General features: G+C 38.0%; 1 protein-coding gene across 2 annotated transcripts in view; it reads right to left on the bottom strand.

The window, feature by feature from the left end:
* LOC133129421 (F-box-like/WD repeat-containing protein TBL1XR1) overlaps positions 1 to 19,534 on the bottom strand; it is a 69,452-nt gene extending 49,918 nt beyond the window's left edge. For both annotated transcript variants that reach the window (XM_061243504.1, XM_061243505.1), the window contains exon 1: positions 19,262 to 19,534. The gene's annotated coding sequence lies outside the window, so the exon portion shown is untranslated. The remainder of the gene's footprint in view (positions 1 to 19,261) is intronic.
* Between the last annotated feature and the right edge of the window lie 1,769 nt (positions 19,535 to 21,303).

Here is a 21,303-nt window from a genome sequence, read left to right as displayed (position 1 = left end):
ATGATAAATATACCACCATTGTACATTAATAGATCCAGATCCATAAAGTGTTTATAGGCTGTGATGCGGATGGGAATGAAGCTGAAACTGCATGGGTAACAAACCCACGCTCTAGTAAATGAATACATACTGAAAGTAAATCGAACCTCAAATACAGTATTTGGAAATATGCAGTTAATATGTTTTATTCTGATCGCTTTTCTTCCTGATGTTGAGCAAAGATATTCTGAAGAAATCTTGAAAATGAGATTCGCAGAAAAGTGTGCATTTAACGGGAAATGAAACTATGGTAATTTGGCATGCACAACAAACCACACATTTTAAGACATTTGTCATTTCCCGCAGGCAGATGCATGGTGTGTGTCAGTAGTACAACACACCAGAGTCAACAGTTTGGAAAACACCCCTCACCCCTCTGAATACTACCTGTTTGACTAGATGGCGTCATTTTAAAACTTGACATTCTGTGGCCATTATATATCAGTATTATTGTATGGTTTCAATTGGCAAACAGTTCTTGTGTGCAATGAAGGATATTTTAGTTCCTGAAAGCCTGTTAGCTGGTGCAAGTGGTGCACACACTGCTTTGGAGTTGCTTGACCCACTTCCTTGATTAAGAATGCAAACCCCCAATTCCCCTAAACCAGCCACTGTAAGGAAGTTTCTTCTATGTATGAACCTGTCTCTGCCAAAAAGCCTGTGATAATATCAATGTAAAAAATATAAAATAATACCAAAACCCCCAAGAAGTGAACTACCTTCCAAGTCATCACACAACTAGCAAAATTTAAAGAAAGAAAGGGATGAATGGATCTCAAAGCACTGAAAATATACATCTTGGGTTGAAATGCTCAAGTGTTTGGATCCGATTGTCACTGTCTATGGGCAAGTATCAGCACCCTTAGAGTTAAGACCCTGAAAACCCTGAGCCTGCACTTGCAAGCCTGATGTACTGTTACTGCTTCCCAGCTGGTCTGTACTCATAAGCTGCGGTAGATGGAAAAGAACATTGCAACACTTAGAGAGGCCTTAGTATGTTTCCATGGTGAGCATCCCCTGCAAATAGTGGGTTACTTACATAAGCAGAAGTTTACTTACTAGAAGTCTCTCGTCTGTGCTTTCTCCAAGCACAAAACAATGTAATAATCACAGTCATTATTCTTCTTTTTCTTAAGGATAAAAATGTTTTGTTATTAGTCAGTTATATAGACCTACTCTTAGGCATTCCAACTACACTGACGCAGACTGGTAACCGTAACCACTCTGTATTGGCAGCCCCTGTTCCTTAAGAGTACTATTTCATTCCTGTTAATATCGCTTCAGCACACACCACCAAAATCCTCTAGAGTGTGGGTGAGGAGTATGGGGGAGGGGGATTGCAGGCAAGAGCCACATACACTAAGGGAATATCCTGCAATAGCAGAGGCCTTGTAAACACACCTCATTTATGCCACCTCAACCACTCCCATTGGTACGAGAGGTGGCACTGAGCTGCCTTCGAGTACTTTAAACCTGAATAGTATCCTAGTTGCCAGCTGGTTTCCCCAGCAACACACTACCAACACCGTTCCAAAAACCTACCAATCCCATCTGCTTTTCCCTTCAAATCTCATTAATTCTACTTTACAGCAGTTATGATAATGAATGCAAGTCCCAACCTTAAAAATAAATGCACAAGCAGTCTGGCAAGTCTATTTTGTGAATGGTAGAATTAGCTAGTCAAATTGTTTCATTAGGATAAAAGCTCATGTGGGACATAGCAGAATTTCTGTTCCATAGAGATTAATACACATTCTGAAAAAGAACATCAGAGCTTTGTCAACTGAGTCCTGAAGCTTTCACGTTTGAATTTCATTTTCATTTTTTTTAAAGGGGAGGGGGGGCAGGGGAATGGAACTGACTAGTAGCTAGCACTGTCGTGACTTTGAAGACTTTATGTTGTGACTAGTAGAAAACAATTGAAACACAGCCAAAAATAAGTTTTATCATAAGTATAATGTAAAAATGTTAAGTACAAATGTAGTGGTTTCAAATAGCTAATAGCTAGTCATCACCAAAAATTGTACTTTGTCGAGTGGTAGATCAGAATAGGGTAGAAAGTAGGTTAAAAGTTTGGCTATTTGGAAACTGGCAGTAATGAAAGCCTACATTTCTCCAGAAACTTCCATTTCAAATGTTAGCAATTTCTATTGCGGAATTGTCATACAAATTGTTTTAAATAATATATTTAAAATATTCTCAGCCTTCCCAGAGTAAGCAGTGTTTCTTTAGGTTTGCACGAAGCACTTTACATTAAATAGAAACTCACTAGCAAATCATGGTGTCTGAATAGTGCTTCAATTGTCTGCACCAGGGAGCAGTTTGCAGACTACTCTTAAGCAGAGCCTCAAATCAAACTTGACCTCAAGGTCACAGATTACTGGAGCTTCTGAGCAGATACGCCAACTGGGACCAGAATTCTCTGTGCATTCCAAACCAATTTCACATATGACAGCATGGCGGTACATTTGTTGCAGTGAAAATGTATAAATACTCTAGAAAAGCAAAAACAAATAAGAAATATAGCTGCAAGCAGAAATCCTGGGGGTCAAGCAGCAAGCCAACACACCATTGCTACATTTGAACTACCTTCAATCACTGTGCAAAGTTTAGTCAAAATCAACTAATAGGTGCCGGCTCTGATGAATCTCGATTTCTGCTGAGGCATACTTTGGTATGGTCAGACTTTGGGCGCCAACAGCATGAATCTATAGACCCAACCAGCCAATCTATAGACCCAACCAGGCTGGTGGCGCTAGTGTAATGGTGCGGAGAATGTTTTCACACTTTAGGCCCGTTAATACCAATCAATCACTGCTTGAATGCCACATCATATTTGAGTATTGTTGCTGACCATGTGCATCTTCTAATGGCTACTTCCAGCATGATAATGCACCATGTCACAAAGCAAAAGTTGTCTCAAACTGGTTTCATGAACATGACAATGAGTTTAATGTTCTTCAGTGGCCTTCCCAGTCACCGGATCTGAATCAAATAGAAGACCTTTGGGATGTGGTAGAACGGGAGATTTGCAGCATGAATGTGCAGATGACAAATCTGTAGAAATAGTGTGATGCAATCATGTCAACATGGAACAGAACCTCAAAGGAATGTTTTCAACATCGTGTGGAATCCATGCCACAAAGAATTGAGACTGTTTTGAGAGCAAAGGGAGGCCTAATAAAGTGCTCAGTATGCACACACAATGTCATGACTGTAGGTGAAACGGGACTGTTTAAAGTTAGAAATCTCAATCAATTGCTATAGCGCTCCTTTTGGCCAGTCAATGTAAAATTCATTGTCATTACCCTCTACCTTGGTGCAAAGTTTCATAAAAAGCAACTAGTCGGTTATAGGTGCTACCATAGACTCCCATTGCAGAATAAAATAATAATAATAATACTGAAACCAACAAAAACAATAGGGTGCCTTCACACTTTCAATGCTTGGCCCCCCAATAAACTTACACCCGGGGAATTGGGAAGTTTTGGTGAAAGTTTATTTTTAATAACTTAATCGTTTGGAAGCATTTCCTACAAATGTACTACTGTAGACCTTGGTTTTGACTCTCCGTATAGCTCATAAAGGACGGCGGATTGCGTTACTCCCTGGTGTGAAATGAATCAGCTACTTTCCGGTTCATCCTCCCTATGGATCACACTTCTGTCATAAACAAATAAACAGCTGGTGTGTTTTGCAATGTAATCATGTTCCCTGGTCCCTCTCTCCTAATGCCATTCATCATTCCCTTACAGCGACATTCAACTCCGCTGCTACTAAGGTTTCTACCATAAATTAAAAGACTCCATCACATTATATGACACACCAATGGCATTGCCATCGATTGCCACGATATCAGCAGACAACCGATGCAGTTTTCCTTATCCACGAGAGTCTAGTTCAAAGTGTATCACTTTTTCAGCCTATAGCTTTACAGACAAGCTTTCAACCTTTCAATATTTTTACGCGTGCTGGTAATCCCCAATTTGTTAGTAATATGTGCAAACAGCTTCTGCTGGCAGATGAAGGAACGCGCACAATAATGAGAACTGTGCATTAAAATAACCATAGTTTTTCTAACCTTAAAAAATAAAGAGAGGCCCCTAGCAAAAATGATCCTTCACAAAGGAGACAGCGAGCATGCTTCTTTCTGGCCAAGAGGGAGGAGTGACAGCTGTGCTCTTGATTGGCCATGATGTAAACCAGACATCAACGGCCATGTTACACATACAAATAACTAAATTACGGTAAATTCCTGTAAATTAATTCCTCTGAAAGCTACTGGATCCATCCAGAATGAAGGTACGACAAGCTGTTCTATCCTTCATTATGAAAAACTTGTTTTCCTAGCTTGCTTGACAAAAAAATTTTATCGAGCCAGAATGTTCAGAATTTTGTACGTACTGAAGCCAAACCAAATCAAATAATTGATATTCATCAAATAACTAATTGATCAAATGTAACCTATTATTTTGATTAACCATATTCATCAAAATATTCATGGTCTCAAAATGAATTTTTAATTTACGGTGCCAGAAACACACATTTTACAGATATACATTCATTGGAAGCATGCATAAATCTCTTGCATATTGTCCACAAAGTGAAAATATTCAAATGCATCTCCATCACTGAATCATTGCCGATTACCCCATCAAGCTATTTTATACAAAGCAGGTCTAGAGAGGTATCATATCAGTGTTGACAGATGTGCAACCTCTCCATACTTGACAGAGACAGACAGCTGGATGCGTTCCCAAGGCATTGTTGTGAGAGCTAATTAGCGGGGGTTTTGTATTTAATTTCACATTTACTGGGTCACTTAGAATCTTGACCAGCACCTTTACTTTCAATTAGCAGATAGGAGAAAAAATTAGGTGCGATGAAGCAAAGCAAATTTCTTCAAGGCAAAAACAATTGCACGTCTGTTCTGTCATTCAAAATTTTTGTGCATACAATTCCAATATTTCCATATTGTTCTTCATAAAAGCCAAAGGGAAATAAGGCAAGGAAGCTGAATATTATTGAAAAACAAAGCAAACAAATATGCAAGTATAAATAGAGGACTGGAAATTTAAAGGTTGTTCGGGGTTTTTTGTTACATCTTTCCTCAAACTTTAACCAGCATTTAGCCAATATTAAATGTAAAAATGGCAAGCTACCTACACAAAGCACATTGTTGTCGATACATGTCAATACCCTTCCTGAAATTGATCACATATCAAATGATTTAGGCCAACATAAAACCAAATTACAGCAAACAATGCTACCTACATACTTTAATGCAATTTGACCATGAGTTTTGCAAACAAAGTGATGGCAAAACAAGTATTCAGAAGTGTTTCCAATTCAGCAAAATGCTAGAATTCCAATGGCTGACAATGCCACATCATTTGCTTGCCTCAGGCTAAACTTCTGCTGGATTTACACAAAATGCACCAATGCACCTCCAATCATTCAGCCACATGGAAACTGTTTATTTACAGTTTGAAGCATATGTGGTGATAGAACGCTACAGAGAGCACAGATAAATCACATGATTATAAAATATTTGCAAGGCCCCATTCAAGATGGACTTTCTATGGCTTATACACTAAACGAATGAGGCTTAAAGCATTCCAATAACAGTGAGGTAGAATCTCCCCTGCATGTTGAACAGGATGTCCTTGTGAGGAAATGGCCCTGTTCCTTTCATACGATTAGTGGATGCAGGGTTGTTCTATAAAAGCAAGATTATTTTGAGGTCACAACATGGTGTCTGCCGCAAGGCCTACCCCACAAATGTGGAGACAGTAGGGGTACATCTGCAATGATATCATAATGGGAGTTAAAAGTTAGGCCAATAAAAATGTATATGAGTATTTATGGGTATTTTCTAACAAATCATAATTGAATCATTAGAATTGCCAAATGCAGAAATAGTGGTAGCAGAAATTTTGGTAAATCCAGTTAGTCCATCACAAAAATACCTACCACCCCCCACCGCCAAACCAGCATGACATCTACAAGGTACCCCATAACACTTTACATGAAGCTGGCTACAAAATGAGGTAAACCTGGACAGGAAACAGATAGACAATGGACAGACATATATATATATGCAGGAATATTCAAGAAGGATAAGGAACTACAACAACTTGGTTTTATTATGCTCAATAAATACATAGCCAAAGTGTGAGTGTGTACAGTCTTTCAAAGACTGCAAGTCTGCAGTTATTGATAGGTAGCCCCCCAAAGTGAATTCATTGCTTTCTTAACACTGCTAGTCACGTCTATTCCTTTCCCCTGAGAGCAAGAAAGCCTGAGACTGACCCCATTAACAGAAACAAGCTCAAACACGGTGCTTCCAACATCTTGCCTCAATTCTTGGATCTTATCTAAGGAGCGTGTCAAGCCATGCCCAGAGCCTGCATCTGCTGCAACATGGAAAACTAGGATGGCAAGGAGGCTGAAAGGAGACTGCAGGTCAGTGAAGCTTCAAACAAGCTGGAACAACGTAGCCCGCATGCGCTCAACATATGCGCCTGTGCAACATCCTCGCACATGCTAGCTTGAATATGAGGACGTTAGCTATATTATAGAATACATTAAAAGTACCAGTGACAAAGTGACTTGAACAAACTCAATTTTTTCTGGTGTAAGATCTCGCCTACTTATATTTCAAATCCACACTGCCATTCTTTCTGTTGACAACCTTTGTGTTTATTCTCCCTGATGGGTAATAATTTTTGGCCAACGAAAGAATGACTTGTCTCTCTCCCCGATGATTCTGGTGCCATGTAAAATCATATCCAGTGCAGGACAAAATTGGTTGATATTCCAGCTGTGGCGGCAATCGTCGTTTGAATGAATCCAAATGTGAGATGCAACGTTGCAATGAGCTTGACTACTACCGGGATAGAATGGGAACATGGTGTGGGAGGTTCCAGTATATCTTTTATTACTCCCAGAAGCGTAATTATTTGTATGGCTGGGTGTTTTTCAGAGCTCGCAGGTGATTTTAAATTTTTTGGCAGTCCCTTTAATTCCACATTTATTTTCTGTGATTGTACTGGAGGATAACTAATCAAAACAAACACACGCTCTGTCCACAATGGACAAAAGCAATTAAAAACATATCAATGTATTTAGCCTACTAATATATATATTTTTTTTACTAGCAGCAACACATTTTTTTTTAAACTTCTGTTACTATCACTACGATTGAGCACGTTATTTCAGCTACTTCCCACTGCTACTCATGAGATATTGGTCAATTGAAGAAACACAAACATCCAGCCTTAATTATTGCTTGGCTGCAATCATTAATTAATATTTACTGATTTCTTGCTCTGTGGGTTGAAATAGTGTGATTCCAGTTGCAAAGATTATTTCAGTGCATCTTCGAAGCATTGACCTGTGTCTCTGTCTTGCGCCTCGATTTACGCCTGCTCTTTAGAGGAGTAGAAATTACATGCACAATTCGACCCTCGTTAATTGCGTGAACTTTAGTAAATTCAACAGGAAACATAATCAGCCACACTTATAATATCTCTGCCATTTATTAATGTGATCCACCCTTGAATGCATATGCATTAAGGACAGAAGCGCATCTTGCGATGACTCACACGCGCACTGCGGTTCTAGCCTCTATGCACCAGTTTGATGCATATGACGCATGTTTCCTGGCCAGAATGCATCATATGTGCATCTGGCCCATGGAGTTGTATGGACAATCAAAGAACGGTCCATAGGCTGATGGTTGAAATAATGAAAAAGAATAGCAGTGGTGTGTGTTTTGTGACAGCAAAATTAGTCAATGTTCACTTGGATTCTTGCTATGTTCAGGAGAATGCCTTTATCAACCTGTAAACAAGCCTTCATGGAAAAGGCAATGCTGTATATGACTGGATATCTAACCAACTCACAACTCACAACAGGGGTACACATACATTTTCAAAATTCACAAGAGACAGAGTTAAGTGCTTTTCAGACCTGGGTCAAATATGTCATAGTTTTGGATTCAAACACTTTTCTCTGCTCAATCTTGCCCGGTGCAATTGTGCCAACCAAGAGGACCAGAAGGTGGGGTTTGCACTTCTTAGTTTTTTTAGAGTACTTCATATGTTCCAATACACCAGACAAGCTCAGTAAAGCATAGAAAAGTATTTGAATCCAAAACAATTGCGTACAGTATATGACCCAAGTCATATGGTGCTTTTACAATGTTGTTTTTGGCCTTGATGATCACGTTTTAGCCTTGGTGCCCTATGATTTTTTTTTCCTCCCAAGGGCCCTGCCTTCAAAATGAGTAAATGTGATAAGCATTGGCCTAATTTCTGAACACTGTGTTTTTCTAAATGAATGGACAATCAAATAGACAGTAAACGTATTGCCCACACGCACTTCACAGATCTTGCCCGTGTTGTCCAACTCCATGAAAATAGTTAAATCAGTATAAAAAAATAGCTAAAGCACAGATTCCATCATCAAATGTAGGCTGCATGTTAACATCAGTACACTGATGGATGGCCAAAACGGTCTAAAGCCAGGTGGTGTGTAGAATGTCTTCCAAAATATGAATGGCCAGCTATAAAACAACACACTATTAATACGCTATAATTAAGCAAAAGGCTCCCTTGTCAAATCAGAGTTCCTTCCTTACATTCAATTCACTTGAATGAATGGGTCTGCCTGTGAGTTTATAGAGCTGATAACAGGCTACTGGTTTCCGTATTTGCAGATCCGGTGTTCTGACAAGCTATAGCCTATCCCTCAGGATGACCTACTTACACAAGCTGAGAGTGCACTCCCGCTCACAATTCTGAGCTAGTTTACATAAGACACAAAATCTGCAGAGCTAGCTAGCTAGATAAAGTCAGGTATCTTTCCATTAGCTTCCCATAAGGCAGGGCTCTTTTGTTTCGGATTTGGACTTGGTTATACAAAAAAGCATAATGTGAAAAAAAAACCAAAAAAAAAAAACCTGCATGGCATCTTCACGTTTAAAATATATCTTTGTAAAGTAATACAAAATACACATTTTAATGGTTATGCAAATGTTTTCAATCATAATTTTTCAGCATTGCATATTTCATATGACACATCACATCACATTATTCTGCCGTGCATATTTCATTTAAGAGCAGGCAGCACAATATGAAGGGTAGAACTGCTTTTCAGACTAGCCTGATTGAGTGTCAGACGGAGTATCCTGTGAAGATGGGTTTGTTTGTCAGAACACCTGCTCGCAGTTCAAGATGTCCGCCCCCACAATGCACTGGTTACTGTAATCTGTAACTGAAACAGTAAACTACTGCTTTCAACAATCAAATAACTGCAATAACTGTGATAAAGAAATCAACTAGCAACCAAATCAAACCCACACTGTGGGTTCCCTGACCAGTGTTTACTGCATTAGAATGGGTGGTATAGACTAATTAATTGTCTCAAGCATTGAATCAGCCCAAACAATGAACAGAACAGAAATATATGTCTTCATCATGCCCTTCCAGAGGTACCTCATTCCAGATTGCCATCGTTAATTTGGCAGCCTGCAACCTATGACATAATAACTAAGCATAATGAAGATACTGGCTGCAATAAAGAAACATTTTGAACAGCAGAATCACACCTTGGTAACACTTCAGTAGCAAACAGAGAATGAAACCTCTGACTGTTTCACATTCCTTGGGGCAGTGCACAAAATGTTCTCCAGTAAATAAATAATACTGTTATTCCATTTTCAAACTCAACCTTATGGCGTAGTCACATGGGTTTATGCATCAACTTAATGCATCAAATGTTATGAGACATTTACTACATATTGCCAAACAACAAGTTTGTGGGAAAAAAAAAAAAAATTCACAATAACAAAAAATGGACATGGACAAGATTTTCTCTAAAGATATGCTCTAAGAGAGCCTACAGTCAAGTAAGCTGTGTAACATGACTGCATTTTCATACAGATCTTGCTCTTTAGCATTCGCTTTACACACCGGCGTGGCATTTTCCGCATTAGACCTTGAAAAATCAGGTCAAAGGACGCCAAAGTAAGCACACGGCGAGATACAGACCTTCTTAAGGCTGGCGGTTAGAATTCAACTGATGCAAAAAAATAATAAAAAATGGATACTGTGTTACTGGGGGCCGCGCTGGTGCTAGAACACAGCTGACTTTAGATTCAAAGGGAACAATGGAATGCTTTGCAGTCTCCAGCTTTTCGGCCCTGGGGACCCAGCAGCACTGGCCCAATACGAGCTGCTGAGCCTGCTTTGATGGAATTCACGGTTTGTGCCAATTTTACGTTTCCTACTTCCTCCCCTCCTCCTCTCAGCACACTCTATTTATGGAAACCACAAAGCATTCCTCTCTTTTTCCCCTTAAAGAGATATTTCCTCAGACATCTGAACGCCTAATTGTGCTTCCTGTCTACATACTCAGCCTGCAGTGTCTTTTGCAATGTGAGGGGAAGCATGGTTAATTTTTAATTTACTTCAATGCCCTCTGCTCCTGTGTAGACTCTCAAAATTCATATAGGCCTAATAGCATTATATGGCCATACAACATTGCTGGAAGAAGACACTTTGAACATTTTTAAACTTCCATCTTCCTGGTCTCCTGAATTTTCCTTCTTCTCCTTCTGAATTCCTGGTGGTTACATCACGGCCGAATTCTCAAGTACCCCTAATGGCATGTCTCTTCATTGGCTTTTCCTTTCTGAACTACCCAACTTTACCTCTTTCAGCCAATAACACCTTCTATTCATTGCAGCCTCATGCTCAGGGAACACTGTGGGGAAACACTGTGTCAATGGATGACCCGGAATTGGACAGCTAGTTCTGGTGATCTTGGCTGGTGATCCTCCTTTCCTATCCACTGCCTATCTCTGGCCTTCAACAGGTAATTTCAACGTGCAGTTTATTATGGTTGTACAGACAGATGTTGCATTCTGACAGCTAACAAAATATTGCTTAAATTAAGTGTCCCTGTCAAAAGAATCGTGATGTCACTGCCCATATCAATATGCAACAAAATGTACTCAAAGCATTTGTCCACATCAGATAAAACTAATGTAAAACCCTCTGTCTATACCAATAATAACACATGGGTTAAATATTTCTAGGCAAAGTGACATAAATAAATTAAAGTAACATCATAGTAATATAAAGTAATACACAGTACTTGAAACTGCTTTAAACAGCCCTGAATGTTGAGGCTGAAAACATGAGCTGCAGCTGGTTTTCTAGCTAGCACTAAGCCATTGTCACTAAGCCTCACAGCAGTGACCATGGAACCCTTTTGTGCTGGGTTAACAGTTGCTAAGATAGACACGTCACGGCAAAAAGTACTGCCCAGCGCTATCCGTGAAACAGACCAAAAAGGAAGCTGCTCTCGGGCTTTAACCACGTCTATAGCTGGAGAGGCATTTCTCACAATTTGCTCACTAGGAAAAACTGCAACCCCCTGGCTCTTCTCAGAATATATGGCCTGCTCTCTACCAGCATGTTGAAAAAAAAAAAAGAAAAGAAAGAAAGGAGTTCCCTCGAAAAAAACAGACACGACTGAAGGGGGAGGGGAGGTTTTGAGTGCAAGCAGGCCAACGCCACATACTTTTGCTCTGTGGTAAAAAGAATGAAAATCATGATAATAGCCAGAATAACAGGCTTTTCTCCATTTCAACAACATTTAACAAATGTTTTTGGCCATCATCCACCGTGAATTACATAAGCATTTCCTCAAGGTCAAGCCAACAAGTTTTGCACTGTTGTCAAAACTCACTTAAATAACCTTGCAAAACGTGTTTCTCCAAATACCAGAAAGTAGCGTCTGGGCAGGGTGAACTACTTGAATATTGCCAAAGGAAACCAAATTTAGACCTGTCTAAATACGCTGTCGTGCAAATATCTCCTTTCTGCAGTTCAAACTTAGCTAATAGCAAAAGGATATCTTCTAACACGTCTTAAGGTAAAAGGATTATTCATATAGGCTATTCTACAATTAAATAAGGCTAAATATAATAAGATATAGTCAGAGAGGTGTGTGGATTACATGCATAAATTGAATTATTAATGTGATGGGCTGCATACCACCACAAATGTATGGGAACTCATAAATAATGTACAGCAATATCTGCCACATGTATCAAAAAATGGCACATGAAGTAAGAAAGCATGAAAATACTCATCAGAGCACAACACCATTAGACCTGCATTTACAGTAAGTGGATGTCATCTATTTCCAAAAGCATTTTTTTGCCTCACGTATCAGCCGGCAAAAACGACTGTTCCACACATTTCTTTGAATTAAATGGAAAATAGATTGGCTATTCGCTCCATGAAATAGCAAGAAATTGCAAATGGCATGAATCACAAAGCCAAACTGTGAAGACGTGTAGAAAAACACCTCAAACAGATTTAACGGTTTTAATAATTAGGTCTTGCTCACAAATAAAATTAAACTAGGCTATATAAATTCCCGCCAAACATGGGAGTGGGCGGTAAGTTATTCGCATTAGATACCCAGTTGAGGTTTTCAAGCATGCTTTTATGTTTCAGTGTTTGGGTGCTACTGGGATGGGATGTTAAGGGGAGCATACTTAAAGCCTACAAACTGCCCTATATAAGAACTGCTATGAGAGAAGCTGCAGGATGAAAGATGGGGAGTGTAGTAATGTACACTTATGGGAGTATCTCCAGGGACTGCTGATTGCTGCTGATAATGTACAAATGCTGCGTTAGCCTGAACACCGAACATGTGACCGGCCGTCTCAGTAATCAAAGCACCAAAGACAATCAAAGCACTTCTCACAAACCTACGCAGCTGTGGTCGAGAATACCAGCATTAGGCTAAAAGGTGACCTACGTATATCAACAGGACGAAAATGTTCATTTCAATAGGCCTACATCACGATTAAATCTTCAGTGCTGTTGATATCAAATATTCAGGAAAAGATTTAATAAATTAACGTCGGGTCAGACAGAAAAATACTGTTGGGTTGATCTTGATAATGACGGGCAAATTGTAATTCAAAAATACATAAAATGGACCCATCTTTAACTGAATTAATAGTTGTACAGGGTTCTCCCCAGAGAACGGAACTCAGTTCCCTCACTTGTGACACTGGGTAAGGAAAATAATAGCCCGCATCACCTGTAAGTACCAACGGGCATCTAATCAGAAACGTATCACTGCTTACTTCATGTCATGAACTTTTTTTTGCACAGAATTTCAATTCAATGACTTAGTGTTAATGCGCCTTGTTAGCCAGTGTTTACATTTTCAGAATAAATTAAAAACATGTTTATGTTCAAAAAATGTCTGCTGTACCAAAGATGTAGCGAACCACAAACCCAATAAAGATGCTGTGGCAGGACCTGAAACGAGCAGTTAATGCTCAAAAACCTAGCCTACTCATTTGTATGAAATAAAGCAGTTCTTCAAAGAAAAGTTGGCAAAAAATTATCCACAGCGATGTGAAAACTGATATCAAATAATAGGTGGTGCAACCAGTTATTATATGGGATTTATTTATTCATTAAATTAATTAAAACAAGAATTAAAACCAGATATTATTGTTTTGAGAAAAATATACGTACTGCAGATGTAAGTTAAGCACTTCGGCTTTTGATCGTAGCACATAGCTAGCTATCTTCAAATCATACCAAGCACTAGCTTGTAGAAATGGATCTATTACTGTGTTATGTCAATAACCTAGCAGAAATGTTTTTGAAGTGTTTTTTAACCTTACTCGTGTTCCCATTGTCTAATACTACATTTTGTCTAAAGATCTGAAACCATTCAGTATGACAAATATAGCCTACAATCATAGACAAAAGTAGGAAGGGGGCAGGTTTTTCACGGTACTGAAAATAGTTCCATCTAGTACCATCTAGCTAGTAGCTATGCTGAATGCTAAAATGCATAATCAGTCAGTGTTGGTTCAGCTGTTATTCAGGCCTAAGGTCAGAATGGGGAAGAAATGTGATCTAGGTAACTTTGACCGTGGACTGATTATCGGTGCCAGACAGGGTGGTTTGAGTATCTCCTGTGATTAAAAAGGATCACAATTTGCTTGCTTGATACCCCTGAAGAATAACATGTAGCAGTACGGGAGAAATACACATTTCATTTCGTAATTAGTGTAATTGCTTAATGACAAAAAAATGGACCGTACCTTCAAAAAAAGATCCCATTTGGTTTAAGGAGAAACCTACAGAAAAAGGCTAAGCATAGAAATTTGTGTACATTTTCAGAAAAATCTTGTTTTTGTCCCAAAATTGAATAATGTGGTTCAAATACAATTTTAAAACTTTACACCACTGGGTGTTAGTAGCACATTGTTACTGCACATTGTTATGAGCAAATGAAAAAAAACATAAAATTACGACATTTTAATGAGGAAAAATATGTCACAGTATCTTAATTTGAGAGTATTTGAGATTTTTGCTTGATTCACAGAATTCTGAAGATTAGTACTGACTGGTCTATAGGTGGCATTCGGGTGTCTCCAATGGGCCACAAACCTTGACGCAGTGCAACAACATTCACTATTCAAAACTGAAAGTAAATACAATAACCTATTATTGAAGCATCAATGGGATCAAAACAGCTGACAGACTTTTAAGGTGATTCTAAAATACAAAGACAAAAACATAGCCAGTCTAATGTTAGTTCAATGGACCTCTGCCCAAGATAAATAAAATCAAATACTACTACACCCCGCATTCCCTCAATAATATTGAGGCAAGAAGATAATGTCATTTTTAAACTAAGACACCTGCACCAGAAATGAGCGTCACACAATAGGAGTTAATGAACTTTTCCTCAATTATTCCTACTTCTTAATAAAAGTTCTAACAAAAAACAAACTTGGTATTCATGATTTTGCGTGTATCCCAGGTGTATCAGAAGATGAATGCCAATTGTTTGTCAGTTCAATACACATGCCTCTCCATGTCGATTTGCATAAGAAAACACCCTGGCAATCTCATAAAAAGGCATGCCACCTATAGGTTTATGTGCAAACATCAGCCATTCATCTCTCTCAGCAAACGTATCTGTGGCACATATGCGTGGTCCCTGAAGGCATGCTCACTCCCCACGGCATTATTAGCCAAGTAATCCAAAAGCAACAAATATGTCAATGTGGTGTTTGGCTGCACATTTGTGGGTCTTTATATATCATTATCAATCATCATGAATCATTTTTTATGAATAAACAAAATCAATTACATGGGTTCCCAAAAAGTTTGTCATACATATAAAATATGTTTTAAAAAAACATTATCGCAACTGAAATAGGGTTTGACTAAACCAAAACTACCAAACGTGCTCTTAAAACGAAATAAAGCTAAACTCAGATTGAAATCAATAGGCTAGCTAGTGAAAAATTCTAGGTTATTCAGATGGTTATTCAGGATAGTCAATGTAGTTCAAATAAATAGCATATTTAATATGAATATATTATTATATTAATAATTGTATAGCTAAACACTTGTTAACATGAGGCCTGTGCCTACTTAAAATGACAGTATGAATAAGAAAGCATTCTAAATAGAAACATCTTCTGTGTACATTTAGGCATTCAAACACTTGTTTTTGATCTTATGAAAGAACAAATTCAGATCAGCGAAGAAAATGATGAATATTTGTGGAAACGTTCGTAAGCACAGTTAATGATCAAATTTGTTCGTACACATTTTGTGCATGGCGTGATCTGTATTTTTATTTTTTTTATTTTTATTTTATTTTTTTTTACAATAGCTGAATAAATTCGAATATGGACCCTAAATTATAAAATGTGTCAGGACCACATTAGGTCAAACAATGAAATATATTTTATACTGTCAAACATTGTGGGGAGCCTCACATCCACTTACTGTAAATGCAGGTCACTGATACTTAAATTCGGCTTTCAAAATCCACAGTTGATGGACCGACACTCTGTACCAAAACATTGTATAGGCTAGCTTAACAATAATTCAAGGTCATTGGTTGAAAATAGATTCTAATTGCCACAGCCAATGGCGTGGAGGGGGTTTCAACGTCAGCACGTTCACAGAAAAGGGGGAGGGATTAACAGTGTGGTTTGGGGTGTTTGTTGCTGCAATTCCTCTCCTGACCATTAGAAGTCTGAAATTACCCATTGTACCTTTAAAGGTATAGTTCACTTTGTCACTTTGTCACCCCTAACAATTTTTGTGCGCAATGAATGATATTGTAGGAATTTACATGTTTTTGATGACTTGCCATCGTTACAATGGCTACAGGGGCGCATTTGGTTTTGTGGTCCAAAGCAAGAAAATAATAAATAAATGTAATAATAAAGGAAGTCAGTTATCTCAATAACTTCTATAATTTTCACTAATAGTAAACAGGAAGGAAATGTTCTACCTGAGGGGAAAAGTTAGTTTGAGATTTTTGGGCCAAACAATTCTGGTCTTTGGACAAGGCTAGGTCTTATTTACAATGGATTGTGATGATGAGAACAAAAAATGTGATGGTGAAGCCTTCCAGGATGCAGCCTCAGAGTCAGACGCCAGGGCAAAACAAGCACAGGCATACAAGCAAGGCAAATATAAACGTGATTTAAAACAAAAAACAATTTAAAAAAACCTTTATAATTATAATTACCTTATAAAAATCTCTGTATTAGCTATTTTGAGCCTCTGGGATAGGCTGCTGAAGTTCACCTACATTCCTGCCAAAAGTGAAGCTGCACAGGAAGTGGTGTTTTTCAGTGCAACACCAGAGTTACATATAACCCATTGTAACATTTGTTAACTGTTGCTTTCATTTCATTTTTAAATTCATTTTTATGAGCATTATGGCTAATGTTAGCACCAGACATATCTCTAATCAAATCTATGATGTCTGGCAGCTCTAATATGGAAGATGGCAGCAGATTGCAGGGTGTAGCAAATTACTAGCTTACTCGATTTTGTGAAGAATTGTTTGGTGAAGAAAAGTAAAAGAACAGTCTGCCTAAAAAGAAAGTGATCTTCGGCAGAACAGAACAAGAATTAAAACCGGATATTATTGTTTTGAGAAAAATATACGTACTGCAGATGTAAGTTAAGCGCTTTGACTTTTGATCGTAGCACATAGCTAGCTATCTTCAAATCATACCAAGCACTAGCTTGTAGAAATGGATCTATCTACTGTGTTATGTCAATAACCTAGCTGAAATGCTGCAATGTCTTTTCATAATGATATGATATCTTAAGAGTTCCATGTTAGCATATGGATAGTGAATGCTGTAAGCTGCCGTTTTAATCTTTTGTTCCCTACTTTGTCAGTATTTGGAGTGAAATGCTGTTGATTTTTTTTATTAGATCAAAGATGTACTAATTTTGTGCTTTTTAACATCATAAGTTCACATCTGCTATGCATTTACACAAACACTGTTGTGATGTTCTCTCATTGCGTAAAATACCATAGGCCTACATGACGGATTTCTTTTTTCAAATGCAGGTATAATTCATTCAACCCCCCATACCCAAGATAACAATATTTCCATCAAACAACACATCACCCTCCAACATTAATATCTACATTCAAATGCTTTCCTCTTCTAACTGGGTCAAATGACAACAAACCAAAAAACAACATTTCAATCTTTTAAGAGGCGCTTAACCAGAAATGGTTCAATATGTTTTAAATTGAGCATTCTATTGAGACATGAGAAGTAGGCCTACTATGACGAATAAAATTCAAGCAATAGTAGAACAGCCACCTTCAGTTTATCAGACATTGCCACAGCTAAAATAGAGGCTTCCCCTCCCCCATCATTTCCTTCCCTGAGCTATCTAGCAGCAGAATTACATAACTGTACCTACTGTAATTTCAGTGTGTGTAGAGCACTAACATCTATCATTTAGTACCAAGACAGTTTCCTCTATGAAATAGAAAATAATCACCTCAACCAACACAGCAGGAAAATACCATTAAGACATTAAGGGTTTAACTGGAACTGGATACAGGCACTTTTAAGTGATGTAGTGTAATGTAAAGCAACTCAAATTTACCCCATGTAGTCTACGTCACCAGACAAATTTAGCATATTGGAAGGAAAATATTCCCCACAGTCTAAATAGCTAGATTATGTAAATGAGGGTTTCTGCTACTACCTTCGGCTACACCTGATTAGCAACAAGTTTCAATTTAATTTTCAAAGTCTGTTCCATACTTATTTAGAACCATACAATGTTATGGTCACCTGAGTGTAAAGGACGACTGTTTAAATACAAAATTACAAATGCAACTTGTAACATATCACCTCAGATGACACCAAAAAGAAAAAAAAGAAAAAAGAAAATGTATGTGTGTGTGTGTATATATGTATGTATATATATATATATATATATATATATATATATATATATATATATATATGATAAATGAGTCATATATATAGAGTCATAAATATATATGAGTCATGATAAATGCTTGTGTTTGTTTAGTTGGATGCAGCTAGCTAACATCAGATGTTTCTGGAAATATGTAGCTAGTTAAATGTGGAATTGTGGATATATGTTAAATAAACAAAAACTATATGGTAATCTTAATGTACATCTAAATATAACTCATTTTTGTATTTTGTTTGATATTTGTGTGTTTTCAGCTGAAGTCTAGTGTCAGTGAGTTAGATGCCTTGGCTTTGACTGTGACATCCCCTCCCCCACTCGCCATGAGTTGGACCACATTGCTGTCATATGCCACCGTTTTTCTTTTCTAAAACGGCCTAAAATCCCCACAGTGCGGTCCCATTTGACTTATAAAATAGGTCCCATTATTGAATTGTCAATAAACCTCCCTCTCATAAAAATATGACCATATTTTCTGTTTGAAAACATGATTCTAAGGTTGGTCCCAGTCTGCATGTTGGCCACCATACTATCTTAGTTAATTTCACGAAGAACACCGACTCCTTATTTTCACGTGGATATCGGTAATTAAGCTGTTGGAATTTATGGAACTAATGTAGCTAGCTACTTAGGTAGCTAACACAGGCCAGCCTACACATAAGACTTCTGCATTCAGAAAAACACACACTGCCCATCCCCCTCCTCGGTCACTGATACTGTAACGTTATTCTCCACACATCCTTGTCAGTAAGAGGATATATTGACTATAATTACACAATGATCACACGTTAGATACAATTTAACAAATGTATGACGTTGTCTTTGCGTGCAGTTTTGCAAAACACCTTAAAAAGCGATAGGAAGAGAGCGCTTACTTTAAAATCCAGATCACACAAGAGGTGCCTTCTGTGCTGGTGTCGCTTGTGTGGAATTTCCTCCCAAGTGTTTTTTTTTTTCTCAATATGGTAGTAATAAGGCGTTATAGCCCCAAATGAAGGCGACCGATAGGTAGTTAAGTTCCCAGACAAGCGTCTCGTTATGATCAGACAATTATATTTATTTAATAAGAGCTAGAAAATACTGATACTGAAGAGAAATTGAGGAACATTGTAAGGCTGTCAGCAGAGAAAAGAGCCAAACCGTTCAGGAGCAGCCAACGGCTTCAGACACTCAAACACAGAAGAAGTGACCTTCCAAGCAAAAATGAGGCAAGCTTAGCAACGTATTGCTTCTGCAGCTGTTTACACATTCAATGCAGAAAGGACACATGCATTTACCACTCTGTTCGTTTCATTACCAGGGGTTATTACTTGCTCTGAGCAGGAGTAGAAATCTTTAAAAACCATAATTCTCACACAATATGTTGATTGCAAGACACGAAAAGAGAAACCACACATTAATAGATGCTTAAAGACACTATTTTACATAAAATGAAGTAAAAACATGTTTACAGATCTAATTAATGGTTGTAGCTGAATGTATATATTTTGGTCATTCAAAGACCCACATTAATTTGACCTTCATACAGTATGGAAAATGTATGAGCCCCATTTTGATGTGATTTTTGATGCTATTTGCTAAAACCCAGTGTTAGTACAAATCGGTCTAACTGACCAATTTGTTGTTGTTGTTTTTATTTTTTATTTTAGCTATTTTAGCAGAGGGGGCTTATCATTAAATCCCTGCCATGCTTGGTTATGTAATAGAATGCTATCTGCATATGTATTTTTAAAGGGTAATCATTCTTGTGCAATCACTATTGTTATACTTGTGCATCAGAAAGAGCCACACCCAATGAAGACCAGCCAAGATTTCTTCTCAGAGAATGCGTAAAACTGAGTGATGTGACTACATAGATGACACACAACGCAGGCACACCCGCATACACAAACAATTTTCCCATTTTAACACGGACATTTGGGTGGTCAATGGGGTTTTAAAGTGGATCTCCAGTATATTGCCGTGTTAAAGGAAAATTGTGCATGCTGTGATATTACTGGTTGGGCTTGCAATTTCTCCAAAAACCTCCCAACAGCTTACATGTACATTTATAGCTCTGGTCATTTATGTAAATGCTATATATTGTAACTTCAACATTTCTGTCCTAGTGAGTTAAATTCTATGTCGTGCATATAAGTAGGGAAAGGGGCCGTTTGAGGCCTAATTCAGTCCTTCTGCAAAATGGTTTGGCCAAGTTCCAATTTATTGTGAAATAGGAAGTATTCGTTTTTTTCTTTACTTTACTGAGAACCGTGTATTGTTTGTGTCAGCTTGAAACAAGTGAAAATATTGTGCAAGTCAAGGGCCCCATAATAAGGATTTTGAAACAATAGGTTTCCACTGAACATACATGTTGTAAAAAAAAAAACACCTATTTTCTGTTCATACAACTTTAACAGCATTAACATAACTAATGGATCTTTACTGTGTAGTACAGAGTCCATATTGAGTTACATAAAAAGCAGGCAATTGCTAGAATCTCTTGAATTCTGCAAAGGGAAGTTACAGTGCTGTGAAAAAGAATTTGGGCCCTTCCTGATTTCCTCTATTATTACATATTTGTCATTGAATAGTTTCAGATTTTTATTAAAATGTTATATTAGACAAAGGGAATGTAAGTAAACACAAAACACATTAAATGACTATTTCATTTGTGTAATGAAAAAAAATCACCCCTGTGAAAAAGTAATTGCCACCTTAAAGTTAATTGGTTGCACCACCTTTGACAGCTATAACTGCAACCAAACACTTATTGTAAATTTATCAGTCTTTTTTTTTAGCCCCGGCGGCACGGATGGTGCAGTGGGTAGCACTGCTGCCTCACAGCAAGGAGGTCCTGGGTTCGAATCCCCGTCGGCTGGGGCCTCTCTGTGCGGATTTTGCATGTTCTGCCCGTGTCTTCGTGGGTTTCCTCCGG

This window comes from Conger conger, chromosome 5 (assembly GCF_963514075.1).
Source record: "Conger conger chromosome 5, fConCon1.1, whole genome shotgun sequence".
Lineage (NCBI taxonomy): Eukaryota > Metazoa > Chordata > Actinopteri > Anguilliformes > Congridae > Conger > Conger conger.
The sequence above is the reverse complement of the archived record's forward strand: the minus strand, read 5'-3'. Positions and strand labels throughout refer to the sequence as shown.